The sequence below is a fragment of the Ursus maritimus genome, unplaced genomic scaffold, assembly GCF_017311325.1.
Source record: "Ursus maritimus isolate PB19 unplaced genomic scaffold, ASM1731132v1 scaffold_9, whole genome shotgun sequence".
Taxonomy (NCBI): domain Eukaryota; kingdom Metazoa; phylum Chordata; class Mammalia; order Carnivora; family Ursidae; genus Ursus; species Ursus maritimus.
The window spans coordinates 46,278,337-46,305,206 of record NW_024427107.1 but is presented as its reverse complement, the minus strand read 5'-3'; the positions used below and the strand labels follow the sequence as shown (position 1 = coordinate 46,305,206).

Below are 26,870 nucleotides of genomic sequence, written 5' to 3'. Positions count from 1 at the left end.
GTGCTTTTACCAGAATGTAAGAATCTTAGAACGTCTTAATTCTATCTATCCTCTCTTACCATTTGTGCTAACTTTGCCCTATATTTTGAATCTGCACATATTTTGAGCACCTCAAGACATCATTTTATAAAATCAGTATTTTTTTAGATTTATCTATATAATTGCCCTTTCTATATCTCTGTGTTTCCATCTGAGATTATTTTTTTCTCCCTAAACAACTTTTTAGAAATTTAGTGTAATTCTTTTAAAACAAATTCCCTAGTTTTTGACTTAAAATGTCCTATGCTATCTTCATTTAAAAAAACTTAAACTTTTATTTTGCATTAAGTGTAAATTCACGTGCAATTGAAAAAACAATACAGACAGAATCCAAATATCTTTTACCCACTTTCCCTTAAAGGTTACCTTTTGCAAAACTGCAGCACAGTATTACAACCAGGATACTGACATTGATACAGAAGTTGTCAAGGTACAGAAGTTTTCATTACCACAAGGATCCTTCATGTTGTACTTTTACAACATAAGCACTTCTCTCCCACCCACAGCCAGTTTAATCTCTGGAAACCACCAATCTGTTTTTCATTTCTATAACTTTGCCATATCAATAATGTTATGTAAATGGATCATATAGTATGTGACCTTTTGAGATTAGTTTTTTCACTCAGGAAAATTCTCTGGACATTCATGTAGGTTTTTGTGTGTATTAGTAGTTTGTTCCATTTTAGTACTGAGTAGTAGGTGTAGAGATAGTAAAATTTGTTTACCCATTCACCTATTGAAAGCATCTGGGGATACCTGGGTGGCTCAGTCCATTAAGCAGCCAACTCTCGATTTCAGTTCAGGTCATGATCTCAGGGGCCTGAGATTCAGCCCCGCATTGGGCTCTGCTGTCAACACAGAGTCTGCTTGAGGATTTCTCTTTCCCCCAACCCTCCTCCCCACTCGGTGAGTGCACACACTCATGTGCTCTCTCTCTTAAATAAATAAATAAATAAATCTTAAAAAAAAAAAAAAAGAAAGCATCTAAATTGTTTCCAATTAGCACCCATCACAAAGTTATAAGCTTTTGTGTACAAGCTTTTGTGTTAACATAAGTCTTCATTTCTCTGAAATACCAGGAGTACAACTGCTGAGTCATATGGTAGTTGCATGTGTAATATTTTTGAAAAACTGCCAAACCATTTACCAGAGTGGCTGTATCATTTTACAACCCCACCAGCGATGTATGAGTGATTCAGTTTCTCTGCATCCTTGCCAGCATTTGGTATCGTCACTATTTTTTATTTTAGTCATTTTGAGAGTTGTGTAGTAATATCTCATTACGTTTTATTATTTTTTTTAACTTCCATTTCCCTAATGGTTAATGATGTTAGAAAATCTTTTCATGTGCTTATTTGTCATCTGTATATATTCTTTGGGGAAATGTCTCTTCCTGTCTTTTGCTGATTTTCTAATTGGATTGTTTGTCTTACTGTTGAGTTTTGCTGTTAAAAAGTCTTCTGTTTGCCTATAAAGTTAATATGACTTTATGGTCTCACTGCTTTTAAGAAATTTTGTCTTTGTGTTTAGCTTTCAGCAGGTTGGTCATGATGTATTTATGTGTGATTTTCTTTGTAGTTATCCTGTTTGGGTTATATAGGGCTTCTTAAATCTGTTGTTTTGTAAATTCTGGAAATTTCCCAGCCAATTCTCTTCAAATATTGTTTCTGTCCTACCTCTCTTTCCTCTCCTCTCCTCTCCCAAATACAAATGTTAGCCTTTTCATTTCCCATACGTCTCTTACATTGTTTTCTGTGTTTCCCATTCTTCTTTTCTTCTTATACTTCAGTCTAGATAGTGTCTGCTGATCTGCCTTTCATTTCACTATTTTTCTTTTGTGATATCTTCTCTACTCTTGAACAAATCTATTGTGTTCTTAATTTCAGCTACTGTATTTTTCAGTTCTTTAATTTGAATATGTTCCTTTTTCATAGATTTAATTTTTTTACAGGTGGAATGATCCCTCTGGCCATTTATTTTCTTGAACATATTAAAATTACAGCTATTTTAAAATCCCTGTCTGATAACTACAAAAGGTGAATCACCAGTGGAGCTCTCTGTACTGTCTATTTTTCCTCTTGGATTTTGGTCAGTTAGATCTAAATCTTGGCATGATTAATGATTTTCGATTGAACTGGAAGTGGCGTATGAAAAATGGTAGAGGTTCTGTATGATGTCATCTTTCTTTAGAGAGGGTTAATTTTTTTGTAGAAGATTGTTGGAATAGGGACAAATTACCTTGATCCAACTAGGCATTGTACAAGTTCTGGGATGGGTCCTGGTGTTTGTGAGGGTGCATCTGTTTCCTGTTTTCCATTACTTCTAGGGCATAGCCTTTGAGGTAGGAGATCTGAAAACTTAGGGTGTTTACCAGCTCCAACTCCTTGGAGAATCCTGAATTTTTGTCTCCCTAGGACTATAAGACTGCTAAACTCTACCTTTATGTTTTTATGCTCTTTGCTGTGGTTTATGCTTTTCTTCTTGTTCTTTTGCCTAACATCAGTTAGGAACTGGCAGATACTTCAATGGGAAGTTCAGAAAGTTAGTATCACTTCTCTATGATACTTTTTTTTTTTTAATCAGGATCTCAATCCCCAAAGTCCTGGGTGCTTTTAAATATTTGTACTCCCAATTTTTGTCTGTCTAGTCTCTGAGAATGCCAGAAGCCCCACACCACTTAAGAATTATCAAATAATTTGAGGAGAAAAGCAGCAGATAACGTGGAGAATGTTGGTCTTATATCAATAGATATTCCTTTTACCTGAGATCTTGGAGCTTAAAGATTTTTCTGCCTTTGCTGCTCTTTGATGCCTTCCAACCACTTTTTTTTTTTAAACCAGCTCTTATTGTTATCTCAGTGAGAGTATTGGTTTGAACACATGAAACTCCATCATAATGGACAACAGAAGTTACCCAAGCCTGTTCAATCAAAATAGTTGCTTCAGTGAAAACTATAATAATTTGGGCACAGTTTTATTCAGGATATTTTCACTGTTGCACTTTGCCCATTTTCCTTGATTCAGATCTTCCTGATTAGATTTTTTTTTTTTTTTTGCCATATTACTTGTTAGGCCAAAGCTAGATTGAGATCATTAGAATTCCCAGATATAGAAAAGTTGGCCTTCTCTCCCTCATAAAATATTGAAAATAAAAACAATTCTCAGGTATAAAATAAACATAAGAAATAATTCAATTCTTTCTAAAAATACATCAAATGCAAATTATTTCCCAGAATTTATGAAGCCAGGCTTCCAGGGTGTAGATCCTGGCTCTGCCATGTACTAGGTAGGCAAGTTACTTGACATCTCTATGCTTAAGGTTCTTCAGCTGTGAGATGTGGAAAAGAGGAGTACCTGCCTCCTAGGGTTATTATAGTGAGTGATTTAATATCTCTGCAGCACTTAAAACAATGCTTCACATGTACTAAGTGCTCAATTAATGTCAGTTACTATAAAAGATTATCCAACATCAACAGTAATAGCCATAAAATACATCAGCATGTAACTTATGTACACTCATAAAAAGTATTCATGATTTAGTAGAGATAAGTTTGATTTACTTGGTAAATTTATTTGAACCCTTTCATTGCTAGAAAATTTTGCAATAACCTCACAGTTTTATTTTTCCTTCCTTTGCCTTTTTTGGGGAGTTAAGGGGAGGCTCTCTCTTCTCTGTTAGTGGGAAGAAAAAGGAACCATTTCTTTCTGTTGCTCAGCAGTGATTTCCCAATAGTTGAGACAGATACTCAGCATTTATTGAGGACTCATTATGTCCTGGGCCCTGTGCTAACCAAAGAGTTTTAGAAATGAATAGGAGTCTCTCCTTTGTCTGAAAGTCTTTGTAGACTTATTAGAGTCAGACAGATAAACTGGAAATGACATACATATTAAGCCATCTACCCTGTGGCTGGGAGTTAGAATTTTAGAATACACTAACTTTATAATCCTTACAACAACCTTAGGATGTAGGCACTGAGGATCAGAGGACAGAAGTAACTTGCCCAGATGAGATTTGAACCCAATGTCTCTAAAAAATAGGTCCGTGGCCTTTGCACTAAAGTTAAGATGGGGAGACAGGAACATTTTTATCTAGAAACATCAAATAAAAGGCCAATTATAGTTGTCTACTCAATGGCCCATACCACCTGTTAATTCAAGTGTGTGAACCTGAGTCAGACTCCTTATTTTGTATGTATTAGTTATTTCTGGCAAAGTGGTCAAACTAATGATAGGCAGCCTGACATTCATACAGCAAGTGAAAACTATGGTGCAGAACTATTTTTGAATGGGTATTTTTAAATTCAGTGAATCATTTTCACCTTAAAAAAATGAGTTGTCATTTAAAAAATAAAATGACACATATTCTGTAATGCGGTGGGCTGTGATTGGAGAAACCGTCATCTGTATTTCCTGTGATATTTTCAACTACATTTGGATTAATTAGCCAAATTGGTAGAACCTAGTCTCCGAAAAGATCATCATTGCGATTTCAACTCTGCAGGTGACTGGTAGCTTCTTTAGCTGTAAGAAGAATCTCTAATCCTAGGTAGTTTGCAAAGGGAAAATGAGTGATTACAGGTTGGAAGCATGCTACAGAAAGAAGGATTTACATGCATCCACTTTCCATTTTGAGGTTCAGTCCACTGATTATTTTAACTTATGGTGAGTTTAAGCCCAAGTCAATATGTAGTGAAGTATACCTCGTCTTAAAAATGATCAAAAATTCAAAATGAAAAGGTGTTAGTTTTTGCTAAATTTCAAACTAAATTTCAAAAGAAAGCCCTGGATTTTCAGCGTTTTCAGAACCAAGAACTTCTTGTTTCCGAGGACATCACCTATTGGCAGAGTTTGGTACTGCAGGTTTGCTCCGATGCTGGAGCTGCGGGAAGAGCAAGAGTCGATCAGGCAGCCATGGATCTGGAGTCAGAGAGCTGATAAAGCAGGCAGCTTGGAGAACGTGGGTTCCTGGAAGTCCGGAAAGACATGCTTTCTCTGCTCTCTTGCCATTCCACTCATTACTACGATGTGCATTTCTGAGCAGAAACCCAGAGCTATAACTGCAACAAACTGCAAAATGGTGAATTGTGGCTGTTGCTGAAATCGCTCCGGGTGAGACATCCTGACCCATTTAGGTGGACGCTGGGTTCAGTGAGCCGCCTGTTCTTGTGCCAACAGGTAAATTCCCACCTGTCCTGTCTCTGAACTCATTGTAGCGTTGCAGCTTGATTTTACTTCTGCGCTGCTACACCTAATAGCGTCAGGACAATAACTGTTCAAATACAAATATATCTTTTCTCCCAGTTGGGGCTGGGACAGACATGGAAGAAGAGAAAGCTGGAACAGAAGGATTTTATAGCCACATTTTGGACATTGGTCCTACGGCACAAATGTAATCTCCTCAGGTGGTTTAGCTTCCATTTATATTTCGTAGCACCCGGAGCATCTCTCTCTTTTTTTAAGAGCCAGAATAGAAATCCTGATCACACTAGGATGGAAAGGTCCTTCAGGTTCTGAGAGCCAACTCTTTCCCCCTGTCTTTTAGCCTTTTTGCCCTTTGAATGAGGATACATTTTCTGCATATATTTTCCAGAATACCTTCCTGTGGGCTTCATTTCATTTTGTTTAATTGGCTTCCTGTTAATTGAGAGGGAGGATGAACTGCGAAATAAGCAAGTTAGAAATAAGCGGGGATTGACCTAAAGGAAATGAAGCTGGAGTTAGAAAACGCGCAGGTCCGTGACTATATTCTGCGGCTCTGGGCTCTCACTGCACTCTGCGTTTGCGGGGCATTCGCCCATTTACTCTGCACTGAGCCCCAAAGGGCTGTGCATGAGAGCATTTAGGAGGAGAGGATTTGGCACCTGTACAGTGACCTCAACACAAGGTCTAAATGTGTTCTAAATGTACTCACAAGGTCGTTTTAAAGTGGTGCAGTTTTGCTACTTTGGTCATCATTCTCGCATAGACATTTTACAGTGCAGGACTCCGGAATTCATCAGCTGTTTCCCCCCAACCCACTTGGTGTCAGGGCCGTTAGATTCTCTCCTCCGATTCTGGGCCACTATCCCCATGTTTCTTGTATTTCTTTCCATCACTAGCATGGTCTCAGGACATCTCTTCTTCCAACTCCCCTTGAGTTTCTGTTTTTATCCATTTGCTTACAAATAGCTTTAATTAGCTCAGAAAACTACCCCCAGAATGTTTCCGTTTCTTCCCTTCTGTTCCAGAGAGACACGTGCTTCATGCTGGTGATAACGAGACCAGTGGCAACTTCAGAGTGGCATGCATTTTCCTGCAAGGAACTGTAAAGAACAGACACTAAAGTCTTAAAGAGGAAAGTTGTAGGCAATGCTTGAGTCACAACTTCAGAGGCTGAGGTTGTCGGGGAGCTGTCCGTGATGATTGTGGGGTGCATGTGTGTACACACACACACACACACACACCCTACAGTGACAGATGACCTATTGAAATAATTTCAGAGCTGTTCTGTGGTTGCTACGACAACCAATGCTCTCTTGGCTTTCATCTGGCCATGTGACAGGGACTTTGACGTCAGCTGGAGGCAGAGTCTGTGGCTGAGTCCACACAGTCAAAGGCCTGGGAGAATCTGGTGGATGCTGGCCGCTCCTGCCGCTGCTGCTGCTGCTGCTCTGCTCCTGCTCCTACCGCCGCACCGCTGCTTCTCAGGGGCCACAGAGCATGGACTGTTAAATCTTGCACTTCTTTGGTGTGAGGTAATTAGCCTGCTTTATACACAATAGTTAGATGTTTTATAGATTACTGTGGTTTTCCCCTCTCTTTTACCTCCTACAAGTTTATCGTCATGAGCAATTATTGTTGTACCAGGGGAAAAAATGTGAAGCAGCTTCTAGTTGCTAATTTTGTGCGGAGTCTCTGGAATTCGGTTAAATTTGGATTAATGTTCTCTGAAGTAAGTTAAAATATAATCCCCTTTCTTGCTCAACACTTGCTAACATGACATTATTCAGAGATACGGATTTTGCGGCTTGAGCCAAATATTCCCTGTTGAATTCCAGGAATCCTCCCTTCAGCATTGTTTTGGGTTTAAAGACTCCAGCATAGTCTTGCAATATGTTACTAACTTTTTTCTTTTTTTTTTTTTTTTACAATTGTTACCCATTCTGAATCAGCCTAGAATAGTTTGGAATTTGGTTTCTATCTTGTTTGCAGCATGCATAATTAGCAACAATAGGCACAGCGGGAAAGAACATTATACTTTGAAACAAAAGTTGGGGTTTTTTCTTGTAAATAGGGTATTCTGAAAATACTGGGGAAACTGTCAACAGCTTCCTGTTTAGAGAAAAATAATCTGGAATATGCCAAGGAAGCTGGGGTGGAACCACTTAACATGTGTGTGCATGCAGTTGCTTTTTGTTGTTAGAGGAAAGTGCACGTTTTCACGGTCTTCCTCTGAAAATTCAGCTGTGAAGAGAATGGCATTGGATTCTTCACTAAGGAGTCATGCAAGCTGTTCTTACATTTAAGAACTGAAATATTGCCCACAGAAGGAAACAGTAGCCCTAAAACTAGATTATCATTGGTAGATGTTACTTTAATTCAAATACAGATATAGTCACTAAAATTTGCTCCAGATCTTGAATGAATAATTTGATAACAGTGATTAATGAGGCCTTTTATCTCCTTATTCTTATCGCAGTATACAGGGCAAATTGTTTTATTTGCACTGTTGTAGTTCATTTTCTTCCCAAGTTTAGTAATTTTGGATTTTCTATCATTGGATAAATTGGATGGTTTTGTAGCTTATAATTCGAAGAAAACCTCTGGCATTTAAGTTAATTGAAGCCTACATTTATAACCAGGTTTCTAAGTCTTGCAAATTCAACAGGAAAAATAGGCACATTTTAGAGCAGCACATATACTATACCTACTATTTCGATAGATAGAAAATAATGGTTTAACTGTGTATATGAATATATGTTTTGTGATATGTGAATTATATCTCAATGTAATACAAGAATATATTGTTCTTATTTTTTATGTTCTTTGTTAGTTTTAGAATTCTGATTGCATTTATTTTTCTCTTGAAGATGAGAATTTTGAACAGTATTTAGCTTCGGTGATAAGTGAATAATTGTGAGTACATCAATAATTTTTCAGTACCTTTCAATGACTGAATATTCATTGAACTGACTGGCATTTGGTAAATCTGTTTTTGGCCCGAAACCCCATGGAGGATTTTCCAAAAAGTCTAGTGTGCTTACAATCAAGGCACATCTACTGAGGCATCATCTCATCATTTAATTTATCTCATAATTATAGTAACTCAGAGGCCACATTCTTAACACCCCTAGAAATATGTTAATTGATTTGCAGCCTTTCAAATGAGCATGGATAGGACTGGTAGCATGTCATTTAAAAGCTCTGTCTTTGATGAAGTACTTTGATGTTTGCTGCTTTTATGAAAAATAAGTAATTATCATTATAGCTTAGATAGCAAAGATAGAGCAAAGATTTTCTATATATCTCCCTCCATGATGTTTTATATTAAAGCTATAAAATGATTATAGTCAATGCCCTCATAAATTCCACTGGATTTCAGCAGTGTGAAATATAAGAGAACAAGTCGGTGTCGATGACAAAATGTCAATGATAAAGTTTATCACTACAAGAGAGCAACCTATGCTATGATCTCAGAGATGCTGTAAAATCTACAGGTTTTTTATTGTGGCAAAATAAAAAGAAAATGACTGTCATCACAGTGATCTCCTTAGAGCAGTGAGACCGTGCTGATTTCAAGGTCAAGTTTGTTTCGGCTTCAAAAGATAGTGGCAAGGAATAATTTGCGCTGAAACCCGGTTGTTGCTTTGTGTATAGTTTCCGGGATTTTTAACCTTTTTTGGTGTCATGGGCTTCTTTGGCTACCGGGTAAAGCCTATAAGACTTCTCAGAATGATGCTTTTAAATGCATAAGTTAAAGTTTACAAGATTATAAAGGAAACCACTTTTACTGAAATACATTAACCAGATTTTTAAAAAATTGTGATATGTGTTTTGCTAATAATTTATTCTTAAAGAATACAAGCTAGCAGCAGGTGTAACTACCATAATTTTGAAGTAGTGATGAGTGTAAAAGGTATTTTAGAATGTCTATACTGACTATAACATGATGTGAGAATATCCGTGATTTCTCTTGGTGACAAAATCACAGGTACTGTGGTTTGTAGCCTACATTTTAAGTAAAAGAAATACTAAATTTCAGTTTGAGACTGGCAAAACTAAAAGTGTCATTTTTCCCATCCAAGTTCCTGGATCCCCTTGAATTCTGTCCACCCCTGAATTAAATGATATGTAAGCTAGTGATGCCAAAAGGTCGTAGAACTGCATTGGACAAAACACACACCACCATTTCCACATCCAGTTGCACATCTGATTTTATTCTCTGAATGTGTGAATTTCACAGTATTCTTGAATTTCTGTGTGAAAAGGAATGGTATATCCAGACAGCGACCAAACTATAACTCTCATTCACTTTTCTCCTTGAAATCCATAAGCATTCTTCTGTTACATGGACTGGGTAACTCTTACCTCATTAGATAGGAGTGAAGAGAAAGACTCATAATGTTAACGCAAGTTATGCAAGTTAAAACCATGGACCACAGAAGTAAGACTAAAGCTAGTTACAAAACGGCCTTTATCCACTCAGAGAAAATAAGCCAGTAGTACTCAGATGAAGAATACAGGATGTTATGTGAGATCATTTGAGAACTTATGTAACTTTCCAATGTAATGTAAAGCACATACTTGTGTGAATCCATAAGCTGTAATGTTACTTTGTTCGTTACTCAGGGTAGAGCCTGTTAGTTTTTCTACCAGAGGTCTCCAGGATGGACCACATTCAAAATGAAATGGGGAATGGAGGTATTTCCCAAGTAATTTGAACTCAGAATTCTTTTTGACTTATTGGATATTTAAGAACAATACAGGAGGTATTAATATTGTTTAGCATCATGACTATGTAAGCAATTGTCTCGTTCTCATGTCAGCTTTGAATTTGCAGAGGATATTGCCTAATGTTCTTCTCCAACCTACTAGGTAGCTTTGCAGTTGGTTGGCTGACATCATATATCATTACCTTTCCAGCCCTGCCTTTAGATTGTCCAAAGCTGTTCTTTCTATTACATCAGCACCCCCCATCTCAGCGTAAGAGAATTGGAGCTGTGACATTTTGTACAAGCTGTTGTCTAAACTCAATCCAAATCCCTAACATTTGAAATGGAAGCTTAGCAATTTTCCTTCATGGGTTCTTGGGGAATTATGAAAGAGGATTTTTCTCAAACATTTTTTATTCATTGGACAAGAAAAGAACACCTGCTTTGGGGGCTTTGAGTTTCTGAGGCAACTTGATAAAGAAACTTGGAAAAAGTCTAAAATCTCTGACTCCCAGCTGTACTGTTTGCCTCTTTGATGGCAGGTGTTTGAAATTTTAAGCTCAGAAAGGAATGTGCCATTACTCTTCATGAAATCAACTGTTATTTAAATGGTGCCCCATGATGGAAATCCAACTAGAAATAGCGCTCCAAAATATAGTATTTTTTATTGTCTCCAGAAGTGATGCCGTAAAAGTTAGTGCTCATTAAGACTTTGATATAAAAATTATATGATAAATATTTAAATTCACTGGAGCCATGTTCTCCAAACTAAAGACAGTCTGTTCTTTTTATCTCTGCAGTGAACCTTAGTTTTTTGGGACATATTTCTATAAATGCCTTTAATTAGAGACACAGCATCTCCATAAAATTTAGTGTACACTAATGTAGTAAAATATAGTATACTCAGCTAACATTAAGGTTCTATATTTGATTTGCAGGAAAGAAATCTCTAATCTGAATGATATTGAGCTGCTGCTTATCCTAATGTAACGATCATTCATATTTTCTGAATTCTGTCCCAATGACTGCAGGAAAACCAAAGTCTGCATATTGCTTTTATGCAAGGATGAATCTTTTAAAGGATGATTCTAGATTTTTTTTTTTTACTTTTATGAATTTAAACCTATCCATTAGAGGAAAATATGGAGAAGTGTTATATTCTTTGGCTATCTGCTCAGCTGACTCCCACAGACTTTCATGGGATTCATACAACTAAAACCACAACCAATTTTGTGATGACCATACTTACAACATCCTTGGAGGTAAAAAAACAGCATTCCACAAAAGCTGTCCCATCTTATACCTTGCCAGGCATCAGGTGCCACCGGAGGCAAACATTTATTAACTGGCTCCTGCACCCACAGTATTACAGGAAGCATTTTGAGCCCCTCCCTCACACAGTCCTTGAGTGATATGTGCCACTGACATAAAAAGCTCAGCTTACTTAATGAACTTCTGATTTTGTTTGCTTGAGCTTTTATTCAAACATTCAGTCTTTCATACATTCAACAGGTTTTGCACACCTACTGTGTGCCGGGCATTAGACTAGACACCAGGGATGCTATGGTGGACAAGACAGGCAAGATCCCTACCATCATGAAACTTACAGGGCACTTTTAGGGATCTTATGTATATCAACAGCCAAAGTTTCTTCCTCATGGTCATGCTGGCCAGTGTAGTCAAAACGAGAATTATCTTTAAAAAACAAACATCAAAACAAAAGAGACAAGCAAAAAACTGGGAGCCATTAGATTTTACACCTGAGTTAAACCTTCGAAGAGGCATTCTTCAGCTGGTGAGCAGCCAGCCTAATTTGTGAGCAATCTGTTCATATCAGTGTCAGGCATTCCAGATCAGTACGCCCAGCCCTGTTCTCGGTGGGCCAAAGGCTGTCTGTCTGCTAATTCGGAAAACAATTAGACTAGTAGGAACCGACCTAAAGAATGATTTTCTTTTAGGCAAATATGCTGTCTTATGCAAATAACAAGAGCCATTTTATTTTAAGAAAAGAATCCTTAAGTTAGTGGTGCCCAAGTGCAGTTGACCCTTGAACAACGTGGGGGTTAGGAGTGCCAACCCCCCATGCAGTTGAAAATCCACATATAAGTTTTGACTCCCCCAAAACTTAACTACTAATACCCTACCATTGACTGGAAGCCTTATCAATACCATAAACAGTCAATGAACTCATACTTTGTATGTTATATGTATTATATACTATATTTTTGCAATAAAGTAAACTAGGAAAAAGAAAATGTTATTAAGAAAATCATAAGGAAGAGAAAAGAGTTACAGTAGTATATTTACCAGAAAAAAAATCCATGTATAACTGGACCCGTGCACGGTTCAAACCCATGTTGTTCAAGGGTCAACTGTGTATCCATCTTACCTTTCCTGTACTAATCCAGTCACGATAGGCTTACTGCATAACCCCAAATCCCAATGGCATAATACCATTCATTTTTCACTCATCTGCAAATCAGATTTAGCAGAAAGGTTCTTTTTTTTTTTTTCTTAAAGACTTATTTATTGAAAGAGAGAGAGAACATGAGTGGGAGGAGGGGCAAAAGGAGAGAATCTCATGCAGACTCCCCACTGAGCATGGAGCCAGGTGTGGAGCTCCATCTCATGACCCTGAGATCATGACCTGAACTGAAATCAAGAGTTGGACACTTAACTGGCTGAGCCATCCAGGTGCCCCTGGGAGAAAGGTTCTACTCCACACAGTTATCCAGGAATTTAGACTTCTATCTAGTTAAGCTAATCTAGGGAAAATCTTACACCTACAACTTACAGGTGTTACTTTGGGCAAGTTACCTAAGTCACAGTTTTCTTACCTGGATAATATTAGTGCCTACCTTATTGGTTTTTAAGCCAACTTACTTGGCATAGTAAATGACGGGTATTGGCTGTTCAATAATGTGAACTGTCATCATTAATTTTCTACCTCTGGTAGTGCTACCACCACCACCATTTCCCCAGAAACCATGATGTGCCACTGCACAGATTAGGGCGAGTATCTCCCTGGTGTTATGATAGTAGCTAACATTTAGGGAGCGAGATAGACTTCTAAGCTCTTTTCAAAATAACTATTTTTTCTGGGGCGCCTGGGTGGCACAGCGGTTAAGCGTCTGCCTTCGGCTCAGGGCGTGATCCCGGCGTTGTGGGATCGAGCCCCACATCAGGCTCTTCCACTATGATCCTGCTTCTTCCTCTCCCACTCCCCCTGCTTGTGTTCCCTCTCTCGCTGGCTGTCTCTATCTCTGTCAAATAAATAAAATCTTTAAAAAAAAAAAACAACTATTTTTTCTTCACAGCATCCCAATTTTATAAGTGAGGAGACTGAGGCACAGAGCTTAAGTAAATAGCCCAGTGTTACACAAGGATATATAACAGAGTTCTAGGTATCTGGCCCTAGAGTCCTGGCTCTTTACTCACTGTGCTATATTGCTTTTCAAGCTGGAATATATTTTATTTTCCCTATAAGTAGTATATTGTAGCAGATTGTACTCTCCAAAATTGGCTGTGTAATTATATCAACTCCCACATACTCTTCTGGAATCTTGCCACTCACCATAAAGAGCTGGACTCTATTGCCCTCCCCTGGACCTACATAGGTTTGTGATTGGTCCAACCGATAGAGCACAGTGGAAGCAATACTAGGTGACTTCCAAGGTTGGATCATAAAAAGATACAATTTCTTTGTCTCTGGGCTATTCTTTGTTTCTTTCACACATGACATTTGCTCTTGGAAGTCAGCTGCCATGTTGTGAGGAAGCCTAGACCGTATGGAGGGGCCATGTGTAGGTGTTTCAGCCAACACCTCCACCTTAGACCTCAACCAACAGCCAGCACCAACCACCAGAGATATGAGTGGGGAAGCCTCCAGAAGATTTCAGGCCCTAGTCCTTAAGTCCCTCTAGCCCTCCTGATGCCAAGTGGGCCAGAGATGAGCTATCGCTGCTGAGCCCTGTCCTAAACTAGAGATTCATGAACAAAATAAACATTGTTGTTAAGTCCGTACGTTTTGGCATTATTTCTTAAGCAGCCAGAGTAACTGGAACATATGGGGTAATTCGATATGACTAAAAACCTGTATAAGGGACTCAACTTCAGGTACATATAACTTAAATAGGTTTTTATGATTTGGGATAAGTACCTAACGTAATTAAAACAACTTCTAGAGGAAAATGTATTTGTTACCACATTACAAATGGTCATTAGGTACACATCTTGTTTGTAAATTCAGAACAGTGTCATACATATTAATGCTGTTGCTGGTTCTGGAAGATTTGGGCTACACTGAGACTTGACTATTTGCCTTAGCAAAATCTCCCTCATCACTTCTGCCACCTGGGAGCCTCTCTGCCAGAGAGTCTGTGTGGACAGCAGTACCTGTGCAATTTTTCCTCGGTCACTGCTTAGTCCTCCTTACCGGTTTTTGTCTCCCTTGCTCACACGTACTCTGTCTAATCTGCTGCCTACTTTTCTATTGTTAGACCCTGCTGTCTTCTTGACACTCTCTTTTGGCTCATTTCCAATGCTTCTAAGCCTGTTTTTCTGCTCTAATGGTTTACAGTAAAGCTAGGGAATTCCTCTTGGCCAGGTAAGATTTAGCTCATTCAGCAAAGTCTTCTTACAAAGCTGCCAAAATGGCAACTGTCCCACTGGCTTGTGGCTCCATGTGTTGGTCAAATGTAGCACTTGGAATACTCAGAAATGTAGCCTTTATATCCTCATTCAAAGAGACACCGCTGTCTCTTCTGCTGCAGAGATATCAATACCTCTAATTTTCTTCTCACTGAAATGTCACCCTATCTTGATGGTCTTCCCACCATTCCTTTAGAAGATTAATTATTTTTTTCACTCATTCACCATTTATTAATTCTATATAGTGGGCCTGTTGTTGCATAACTGTGGAAAGACTTCTTTTGTGTCCCAGGACTGGTGAGGTTCCTCCAGTTGTCTCTCATTTGCTTACCATTGACACCAGGCAGATGTGGTGCAATGACCCAGACGTTTCAATAATCAACACATGTCCCACCTCGTTCGAGATGTTCCAGCTAAGTAGGATACTGCAAGCATAATACAGGACCAGCCAGTCTTTGAAAAGGTTATACTACAGTTGGGAAGGCTAGACAGCATATGCATCTGAAATTGAAGCACTGTGTCTTGGTTACAACCTCTTATAATGCCTAGTGTAGTGCTCAACACATTGTATCTACTCATTAAACCTCTGGTAAGTGATTAATGAATAGACTAACCATAGAAGGGTATGTGGCATTGAGAGGCATCTTTCTTCAGGGAGGAATTAAGCTTTGAACTGGGTCTTAAAGGATGGGGAATACTTGGCATGACCACAGAAGAAAGAGGATCTTCCATGAGTAACAAACATCATGGGCACATCCTGGTAACAGAAACTGACACCCATCTGGGATTAGAAAATGTCTGGGAAATGGGGGAAAAAATCAATTTCAGGTAAGCTGAATTCGATCAGATAGACAGCAGGAAGCTAGTGAAAGTTTGGGAACGGGTCAGTGATGTACGTGTGAAATGTATTATAATATTTTAATAACCCTGTTTAGTTTTGCTTTATACAACTTATTTTAAAATCCCAAATATGTATTTAAGTGTTTCCTTTTTGTCTATTTTTCTCATGGAAAAGTTCTAACTTTTTAAATTAAAAAAATGTGAATTATCTTCTGCCTTCAATGCTGTGCAAGTGGCTCTTTTAACTTTAGCTGGGTAATATCTGTAGAGAGAGCTATGTAACTTCATAGTTTTAAAACTATAATCTGTTTTTAGCAAAGTCATATTCACATAAAACCCAAGCCAAATGAAAAATTGAAGCCTTCCTAACATTTTCCATAGAATTATACTATAGTGATAATTGATATTCATAATAAAACCCCTGGGACATTGCACCATTATTCTGATGTCTTTTAATTGAGTTATTAATAAAAGACTAAATTATATTCAGTGAAGTTCTAGTTGTAAGTATGTTTCATTATATCTAGTGTTTGAAAACTGGCCATCAGTATATGGGTTTGGCAACTATCAGAATGTTTTTTTATTTTTGCTTTTTTTTTTTTTTAAATAGGCTTCAGGCCCCATGTGGGGCTTGAACTCACTGAGATCAAGAGTCCCATGCTCTACTGACTGAGCCAGCCAGGTGTCCCACTATCAGAATGCTCTTAATCAGAATATCCCATTCTCAAGAAAAATATTGTAAATTATACATACAGACGTGTGCACAATATATAGATATTTGGTGTATATATATTTATATATATTATATATGTGTATATTTATATACATATTACATATATTTATACACACACAGTAAAAGAATAACAAAACATCATTTGTTAATGCTTCCAGTGAAATGTGATTCACGTACTGATATTGATGATATCTTTGCCACAACCCCATGCAGGTTAGTACTGTCCCTAAGGTCCAGTGCCTGTCAGGAATCGAATCTGTGGTATAGTTGTGAAGTTTCCAATCACAGAAGGATTTTAAAGCAATTGAGGACAGAAAGGGGTTATCACCACCTCGGACAGAGCGTAAAGGCTGTGCTTTACGCGTACAGAATATGACTCGCCACTGCTGTTGGCAGTTGTGCAAGTTTGGAAATCGATTCTGTTTCCTGAGCCCGTTGTGCGCGTTGATGCTTCTTGCTGCCTCCTGGCTACTCGGCAGTGAACGGGCACGGAACACTTGGTGATCCCTGAACTCTCTTACAAGACCAGCTGCTGGGGGCAGTTAACTCAACCACTCAACTCTCTTGGGGACTTTCTTTATAGAGACACTGAGCAGAAGTTTAACTGCAAGTGATAGTTTTCATGAGATTATTTTCTGGCATATCCAGAAGATGTTTTCACAGAAAAGAAGCTATTAAAAAAGACGCAACCCCTGGTCCAAATTCCATTTTGTAAAAATAACTATCATTAAAATCTGCTATGTTCACCTCCAAAAATCTCGGCCAACTCCCACTTTAAAAGCCCAATCCACTGTCCTTCCAAAAAGAACTGACTTCTTCGTCTGGCCCTCAAAACAGCCTAGACCAAGAAGCCTTACTGCTGTGTCGGGGGAATGCTTGCCAGGACGATTACTTTGTTAAAGTCACAAAGGGTCTTGTCAAGGGCACGAAACTTATTTATGCTGCAGGTTGACAGAAAGATACTAATTTTGAGATACTGTAAAACAAGAAAAAAAAAAGGAAAGGTCTCACTGAAATCACAAAATCATGTTTTCTGGATTTAAGAAACAGGGACTTTTTTTTTATTGTGGTAAAATATACATAACATAAAATTAACCTAAAAATTTTAATAGTTTTAAGCGTACAGTTCAGTGGCGTTAAGCACATTCATGTTGTTGTGCAACCACCAACACCATACCTCCCCGGAACACTTTCATCTTCCCGAACTGAAATTCTGTACCCATTATACACTAACTCCCTGTTCTCCCCTCATCCCAGGCCCTGCTAATCACCTTTCACTTTCTTTAAGTAGGTACATTTTAAGGAAGTTTAAGATGACCCTATAATTTCTCTTTCTCTTGTATATACACTCTTTAATTAGTAAAATCCCTATTAAAAGTCCCCAAATAACCTGAAGTTTCTTAGGTTTACAAGTGGGCAGAGTTTATGCAGAGTTCCATGATGTAGAGATTTCAGACACACAGTGGAAATGTTGGGTTGAAACATGTTTTCCAGACCACCTACTTAAATCCTATTCAGTGCAATTTTTGTGTAATTATTCAGCTTGCCACTTTGCTTGTCGAAAAGAAAGCCGTTGAACCTGAGACTTTCTGGTCCCAGTGATATACTTGAATAGTCTTCTATTAGCCTTCTATGAATGTTCATTTTAAGTAACTTAAGTATTGAGCAATACATGTTTATGATCAAACATCTGGACAATGTAGAAGAACATGAAGAAGAAAATAAACCTCACTCTTAATATTCTGCTGCCTAAATAACCCCAATTAATATTTTCAAATTAAAAAGCATTACAATTCATTTTACTTTACTTTAACAGAGAAAAAAACTCTGAAAAGAACCTGAGGATTTGAACTTCAGGCAATAATTTCTTTAAAGCAGGAATTATTGGATTCCAATGAAATTGAATTGCCAGTTAAAAATTTTGCATCAATCAAATACAAGGAGATTGGGAAATCAACATTTCTTAAAAACTATTTGTTTCTTAATGGGTATAGGTTTGTATTTTCAGTTAGTGAAGCTTAGTTAACTGTCTCATGAAGATCAGAAAAGACCATGGATAATCAAACAAAAATACCTTTGGGGAAATAAAAGGTTTTTAACCAGAGTTCAAAACTCAGTTCCACCCTTAGGAATATTATCCTGAAAAAAAACTAGATAAAAAGCATAATCTGTAAGAAACACAGTCCATGAAGTTATAAACTACTTTCAAAAGGAAAAATAAATCGTACAATAGGGAAGCAGTTGTAATACCCAGTGAACTAGAAGTCACAGAGATTTTAGAGGAATTCACTGTATCTGTTAACCTTGACCACAGAGGCTTACATTCCTGTGCTTCAGACACCAGTGTTTTTTAGATTCCATTGTTTAAATACAAACTGTATTTTAGTTTGCTTCATATCTAGCCCATGATTGCCTTTCATGGGTATTTATCTTTCTAGCATTTCTCATTTTCTTTCTCTTCTCTGGTTGACTTGGAGAAACTTAAATCTTAAGTACATATGTGGCATGTCATCATTTTCTTTGTGATTCCTAAGTATCCAGTCGATCATGATAACCTTTTGTTTGTTGGAGATTTTTTCACTGTCCTGTTTCTTAATTCAGACTAAATCGGCTATTCCTCTAGGATATCTTTCCATCAGAACTGGATTATTTTCATTGTTTCCAGGTCTACCTATTTCTTGGATTCATTTTCAATTTTTCTAGAGCGTATTTTTGAGTTGTTTCATCAAAACAGCAGAAGGGCTAACTCCTTGTAGACTTCATTTTGCCCTTATAATTGAAATATAGATTCAAAATAACTTTCTACCACAATTTTATGGGCTTTGTTCCAATGTGTTCCAGCAAACCCAAAAGCGGATGCGAAGTCTGCTGCCATTCTCTTTACAGATAGCTTTTTTACTCCCTCCCTGAGCTTTCACAATTTTCTTTTTGTATCTGGAGATCATAAAATTCCCCCGGAAGAGTCCAGGTATGTCATTTTTTCATTATTCCACTTCAAGCTGTCTTAATCTGAAGATTCAAGGTTTATTCAGCTCAGGAAAATATCCTGTTATTTCTTTGAAATATCATCTTCTCTATCATCTGTGTTTTCTCCTTCAACAGCTTTTATTTGGAAGAATATTGTATCTTTTAGCCCTAGAGGATACTAGAGCTCTTGGATCTTCAATCACTCTCCTCTATGTTCTTAAATTTTCTCTGATATTTTCTCTTTCCTTTTTCTTTCTTTTAAAAATTATTTATGTATGTATGTATGTATGTATGTATTTGAGAGAATGAGAGCACACAAGTCAGGGGGAGGGGGAGAGGGAGGAGGAAGCAGACTCCCAGGTGAGCAGGGACCCCCACGTGGGGCTTGATCCCAGGACCCTGAGATCATGACCTGAGCTGAAGGCAGATGCTTAACTGACTGAACCACCCCGGTGCCCCTCTCTCTCTTTTCTTTTATGTGCATTCCAAGAATTTCCTCAAATTTGTCTTCCAGATCTCAGATTTATTTTTGTGTCATTTCATTTCAGTAATTCAACCTTTCTACTCAAGGTCTTTTTAAAATCTTTAGTTTTTATAAAAATTTTTTTTTTATGGCTTCTTTTTCAAAGCACCATACTCTCATTTATGGATACAATATTCTCCCAGATTTCCCTGAAAACAGTAATAACACTTAAAAAGAAAGTTATCTTCCATGTCCTGTTTCAACTCTATTTTCTTTGTCATCAGTTGTTCTGTTTTTCTTCTGGATCCTTTTCTTTTATGCTCTTGGTTTTTCTTAAATAACTGTTGCCTTTTGACTGGCCCAATCATATTTATAAAGGAAGTGCTGAGTGGACTAGTAGAGGTACCTGCTGGGTTTCCTTGGCAGTTATATAGGAATGTTTTCCTACCATGCTTCTCATGCAGGGCACAGCAGGCAGGCAGGCTTATGGCAGGCACATTTGAGAATAAGAAGCAGGCAGGCAAGCTTATGACTGCCCAAACTGCCCAAGTCAGGAAGACTATATTTTGAACAATGAGCTGCGTAGGTGTACTGCCCTTTTGTGCAGAGTTTGGAGTGGGTGGGAAAAGGTGGAGAAAACGCATTCTGCAGAGCCCTTCTATTAATTACCCTGTCTGCTCCTTCTCTCTGTGGCTCCAGACCTGAATTCTCTGCGGTTCTGTTGGGAAAAACAGCTCTCACCTCTATATCATCTCTCTCTGAAACCTAATCTCTGTGGTGGTTTTTATTGGCTCAATCCAACCATGTCTGTTCACTATTTTCCAGAAATTTAAAACAATTTCTGTCTACAGATGGTAACCTTTTCTGATTTCCATCCCTGTTACAGATTATTTCTTTTTCATACATATTTTCTGCCACTTCAGTGGAACTTTTGGAGGTAGAATACACAAACTTACATGCTTAGTCTGCCATCCCAAAGTGAACTTGTATTAACATTCAGAATGTTTATCCCAGTGTGTTAGTGCATGAGACCAAGGCTCATGTCTTTTGCTCCGCGAGGCCATTTCTCTTTCTTTCATGGCCCCAGAGAGCACTGTCAACCCTGGTTAGACATATGATCAAAATGGATCGTTTATACAGAGAGCAAAATGAAAAAAGATGGATCACATGAGCTGATTCCATCATTAGACTCATATTATCTGCCTCCAGTAGGTACCCCCTCATCCTTCAGGACTGCACTCAAGCCCTCCCTTTTCTAGGAAGCCTTCCTAAATTCCCCTGTACTCTTGCATAATACAAACCACTATTATAACACTAACTACACAATTTTATAATTTTCTATTGTCTCTTCCATTAAATTTCATGCTCCCCGAGGGTAAATGAGGTGCTTTGTTTCATGTCTGTATCCTCAATATACCCCCACAGGGGCTGACATGCATTAAGTGCCCAATACAGGTCAAATAACCAAGTAACTGAATGAATGAACAAGGAAATGAACAAGTTTGATGTTGACCTTGGAAACTGGTGTGTTGTATTTCTTTGCTGAAAACCAGACCACTCACCTCCTGATTGTCAGGAGAAGTTTTAGGAAGGGTGTTTCAGGCAGGAGGAGCATTAGGGGGGGAAAGCCCAAGGCAAACTGGGACATGGCTTTTTGGGGGAACTGGTGGAGATTTATTCCCAAAGTTGCTGTAGATACTTGGTTCATCCAAATACAATCTCTTATTTCTGCTGTGTCCTTTTGTGCTCAGTGGCAGTCTTATTACAAGGTTCTTTGATCTTTGCCAGTTCAGTGGATGCAGGTCTAATTAGAACTGTTGTATTTTGGCAAAAATGCTGGTGCCCCAATTCCTTAGTTGTTGATAAAGGATCCTTCCTGGTTCTTTTTAGTCACGACTTAAAACCTACACCAGTCTTCTTTGCCAGTTTATGTGGAAGGATCTGCTTATACTTGTTTTCAGTTATCATTACCTGTATTGAGCCCTCACTTCACAGGAACAGAGTGAAACCACAGACAGCTTAGAAGGGGGCTTCCAAGCCCTACTGGGCTTCGGTAGCCTGCTGGAAATTGGTAAAGCAGGAATCCCTCAGTCGCAGAGCTCTGCCTCTCACATGATTACCTGGCAGAACTTCCTTGCTCCAATGCCTCCGACTCCACTCACCACCTAGAAGTCCTCCCTAGAAGTCTGAGGGCCTCGCCTCCCATTTCTGGTAACTTAATAAAGGAGCTACTGGTTTTCAGAGCAAGTAGGCTCTCAATTCTGGGTTAATTACAGTGAGTCTTTTCATTTCAAGATGTGTTATTCTATCCACATAGCAGGTGTTCAATAAATAGTTGTCAAATGGGTGGAAGAATGAATGAAATCCAAGAGGGATTGGGTTTGCCTTTTCTGAAATTAGACTCTAAAGCACATTTGGTGGAAATTACACCAGGTAGATGCCGGGATCTGCTTCAGATTGCAGGCCATTTACTCCTTCTCAGTCATTTCAGTTCCACCACATCATGCACACGTCACCCATCTCTCCTCTTTGGGGCCAGTTCACTCCAGGCTTTAGACTCTCCCTAAATATGTCTCTGTAGGGTCCTTTTATTTGCTCCTCACACAAGGTTGTCTGGGGAATATGCTGCTCCCTGTGGGCTCACTGCTCACCTGCCGAGGCGGATCCCTGACTGAAAGGGTGCCTCCATCACACCCTCAACTTCTCAGCATCACATTGAGCTTGTTTTTAAGGGTGAAGCTATGTGGCCTCCCAGCAGTCTGGTGTTAGATGTGGGACAGTGTGAAGGAGGATATTCGCAGTTGTATGACTCAGGAGCCACCTTGACAACATCAGTGAAATGCCAGGCCATGCTAATAGAAAAACGAGGTCTGGGAATGCTAACGGTATAAAATGACTGGCAAAAAGGGACACTTTTTGGCAGCCCTGGCGGTAGTCAGGGCTGGAGACATAAGGAGAGAAATAGCTGCATGAAGATGACACAGGAAGAGACATTCAAGTCCTCTCATTATTCAGAGTCCCAGCTGGATCTGAGCTGCTGGGTCGGTGGGTGGGAACACCAGCCCAACTGACCCCCATGGGCTCTCGGCTGGGATCTTCCCAGGAGCCTGGGAGGAGAGGCACAAGGTCTAAACACAAGCCCCCACACTGAGGTCAGAATCGCAGTGGTGTGGTTAAAAAACAAGGCTGAATTGAGGACTTTGGAATCAGAATCTAGAAGGCTGGGGCTTGGGATCTGCCTCTTCACAAGATTTTCTAGGTGATTCTTAACTCTCAGCAACTAACCCTTGACAGTCACCAGCACCTCTTAATCTTCTCAGTCTACAAGGATCTCTTGCTGTGCACAGACTGCCCAGCACCAGGAATTTCAGTCAAGCATGTGTCTGGTCAGCATGTAACATGAGGAGGCAAGCTCTGTGCTCTTGGATTTATGTATTTGTTTTATTTATTTATTTTAATTTATTCTTTTTTTTTCTTTGAGTAGAGTTGACACACAATGTTATGTTAGTTTTAGGTTTACAACTTAGTGATTCATTATGCTATGTTCACAAGTGTAGCTACCATCTGTCACCAAACATCGCTATTACGATACCATTGAATATATTCCTTATGCCATGTCTTTCATTCCCGTGACTTACTCATTGCATCCAGAAACATCTGTTTCCCACTCCCCTTCACCCATTTTTACCCAGCCCCCACCTCCCCTCTGGCAGCCATCAGTTCGTTCTCTGTATTTATAGATCTGGTTCTGCTTTTTGTTTGTTTATTCATTTGATTTGTTTTTTATTCCACTTACGAGCGAAATCATATGGTATTTGTCTCTCTCAGTCTGACCTGTTTCACTTACCATAATACCCTCTGGGTCCATCCATGTTGTTGCAAATGGGTGTGCCCTTGAATTTAACAAGTGATTCTAGAATACAGGCACTGCTTTAGGCTTTGAATGCAACCCTTGCCTTTAGGGATCAGTAAGTTATGAAGTCACAGTCTCCCCTTTCAACCCAACATGACTACTTAGCATGACTGGCATCGCTAAAAACTCCTGTTGTGGATATATGCCACTGATCACAAAAAGATCTGATGCAAAGAAAAAGTCATCAGCCCAGATCACTACCACAACTAGAAAACAACTCCAAGTTCCTTATTTGTGAGGAGAAACCTAAGGATGGAACTAATTCACAGAGCTTACAAGAGAGCCTACAGATCTCTTAAGTAGAGCTATCAAATTCAGCAAGTAAAAATACAAGTTAAATTTGAATTTCAGATAAATATTGAATTTTTTTCATATAAGTGAATCCCATGAAGTATTTAGGACATACTTATGTTCAAACACTAATTATTATTTATCTGAAATTCAGATTTCAATGGGCTTCTCATATTTTATCTGACAGCCCTACCCCTAAGCTTACTTAGGGACACTTCCCAAAAGATCAAGGCTGTCAGATTTGGATATCTGGTCACAGTAAGTTGACAAGCGTAGAGGGCAGGGAGCATGCCCTGTTGTCTTCCCCTTCCTTAGACAGCCTTCCTTAGTGTGTAGCACTCAGGGTATAATAAATACACAAGGAGTTAGTGTCAGATGGTTCTTATTCAAAGGAGGCTAACCTCGGTGCTGGCCTCTTACGGCTGTAGAAGGAGAGAGCCTGGCTAACAGAACTGATACCCCACAGGTGGACCTCCTCAGACCCGTGGCGGTGAGAGCTTCCACCCTGCCTGCCCATGCTCTCCATCACTTGCCACATGAGGTGGTGGTTGGCAGGGACTGAAAATTGTATCTTGCAACCTAAATATGTCTCTTTCTCTTAGAGCTATTTCTAGCTTCACAGGAAGAATATCATGAGTTACTGTAAAGGTTTTATAAGTTAAATCCCATTTCCCCACTGGTTAACGTGATCATTTCAGCATTCTGTCTCCATTTTGGAATGACTTTTTTCACCCCAAGAGTAATAAGTTAATGAACTATGCACAAGGGGAGTTTCTATTTCAAGAAAACTTTGTAAAGTGGAAGAATGCTTTGGTTATTTTCTTTCATTGTAGGGCCCCACTCCCTTTGAGTCGGGGCACACCTGTTTCCAGGAAACAGTTTGTCAGCAAGACAGCACCGGTTTTCTGGGAGTGTGCCAAAGAACCTGTGTCCTTTTCTTTTGATTTATTTCCCCAAATTGCTATCCAGAAGACAGACATTAATGGGAGGAAAGAGCAGCAGCCATCTACGGATAATGAGTGAGGCTGTGCCATCTGCTTCATTGCAATCCACTCCAGTTCACATGTATAACTACTGAGGCTTTCTTGGTAATATTTAAGAGGCAAATCACTCAAATCCCCTTGTTTGTCATAGGCATTTTAACTTTGCCTAAGTTGGTGGGTACCTAACCAAAAAGGTACCCACCTTTGAGGTACGTTAGTATTAATCCCTCATTATTGTGTGAGAAAACCAAACCCCAAGGAAGCTGATTCTGGCCCAACAGTACATGGTGATCAGAGTCAGGCCTGTGATTCTTTTTTTTTTTTTTTTAAGATTTTATTTATTTATTTGACAGAGACAGCCAGCGAGAGAGGGAACACAAGCAGGGGGAGTGGGAGAGGAAGAAGCAGGCTCATAGCGGAGGAGCCTGATGTGGGGCTCGATCCCATAACGCCGGGATCACACCCTGAGCCGAAGGCAGACGCTTTAACGACTGCGCTACCCAGGCGCCCCTAGGCCTGTGATTCTTAAACCCCTTTCCCTCCTCCGAGTAAGCAGGTTGTCATCTTTCACCAGCACCATGGGATGTACAAAGACCTAAATTTAGAAAACACGTTTCCACATACAAACATAGCCCTATGTGTGGGACCGGAACATTCACTCTAGTGTTAGACAGGAATCACCTAAACCGCCAGTGCTAGGGTCCCACTCTGGGCATTCTTAGTCGCTTGGTCTGGGGTGTGGCCCAGGCATAGGTTTCTTGTTTAAAAAAATAAAGCTTCCAGGATGCTCATGTGCAGGGAGGGTTGAGAATGTTGGTCCAGGCAAAATAAAGAGGGATTCATGGGATGCTGAAGTTTCAAATCTGACCCAGTGATGGTAGGTCTCTATCATCTTGCCATTAGAGATCCTGCATATGGAGTCTCTGGAGACATATACACTTAGCCTGGTTTAAAAGCATTTTGTTACCACAAAGGGAACATTCACTCGGAGTAGTTTCCTAGTTAACTCTAGTAGAAATACATTGCTGTGACAGAGGGACAGGGAGAGGAGAACAAACCCAGGGTATGGTGTGCTGACCAGCCCTGAAGGGGTGATGTTGGGAACCCAGTCTGCCCCAGGATCATGACCACAGAAGAGCACCATGCTCCTGGGCAGTGGTTCCAGAAGGTGAATAGGTAGACCTTTTTGGGGGGAGGGCGGGGAATCAAGGGAAGCTTATTGATTCAAAGCAACATGCACTCTGAGGTCAGACTGCCTGGGTTCAAATAATCCTGGCTCTATCACTTAGGTCCTGTGACCTTGGGCAAGTTACTATCTCTCAAATGATCAGTTCCCTGATTTGGAAAACAGGTAAAAATTTCAACTACCTCATCATTTGTTGGGACAATGAAATGAGATAATATATGATACCTCAGTGCCCCACCCCTCGATCTTTCTAAAGTAACTAGATCACTGTGAAATTTTCTTGATTAAAATGGGGTGGGGGGACAATTACCTTTGCCTTCAAGGTAACTAACTAATTGACACAAGGCAACACAAGGTTAGACTTAAGGTAGTGAGCTGTATGTTGACTCAGAAGCAAGAGATTTCATGTATAAAACTTTACAAGAGAGCCCCTTGGCCTCAGAGTTGCAGGGTAAAGCTATGGGGTCCAGGATCAGGCTGTCATTGGACCAAAGAATGAGACCAGTTACCAGGAAGCCAAATGGGGTTATGACAAGACTCAGGTCAAAGATGATGGACAGCTACCAAAGTCAGAGGTTATGGAGCCAAGCCCCAAGAAAATCCATGATCCAGGAACGGAGGAAAGTGCCTGAGGCTGAAGGGGGACGGTTGTAGGATTACCCTTCCAAAGCCCCTGTTGGGAGCCAGCACGGCTTCTTTGTCCTCTGCTTCCTTTGAAACTTGCTTAAAGCCAAGGAGGTTCTGGAAGTGAGTATCTTACCAGGACTTTCTGACAAGTGTGTATGCTGCTAGAAAAATGTGGTTTCTAAATCAGAGCCCTCTAACTGCACTTGGAGACTGTGGACCTATCAGCATTTCCCACAGTGGGACCCACAGAAGGCAGATTCTATGGGAT

At 39.4% G+C, this 26,870-nt stretch overlaps 1 protein-coding gene across 7 annotated transcripts in view; it reads left to right on the top strand.

Moving 5' to 3' along the window:
- The window catches only part of NCALD (neurocalcin delta), a 266,731-nt gene that overhangs the window by 180,492 nt on the left and 59,369 nt on the right, over positions 1-26,870 (top strand). For 2 of the 7 annotated variants that reach the window (XM_040625887.1, XM_040625888.1), the window contains one exon: positions 8,108-8,153. The exons of 3 other annotated variants lie outside the window; for them this stretch is intronic. The gene's annotated coding sequence lies outside the window, so the exon portion shown is untranslated. Of the gene's footprint in view, positions 1-6,499; positions 6,773-8,107; positions 8,154-26,870 lie in introns of those variants that run through there. 2 more of the 7 variants (XM_008689218.2, XM_008689219.2) reach the window with 2 other exon arrangements.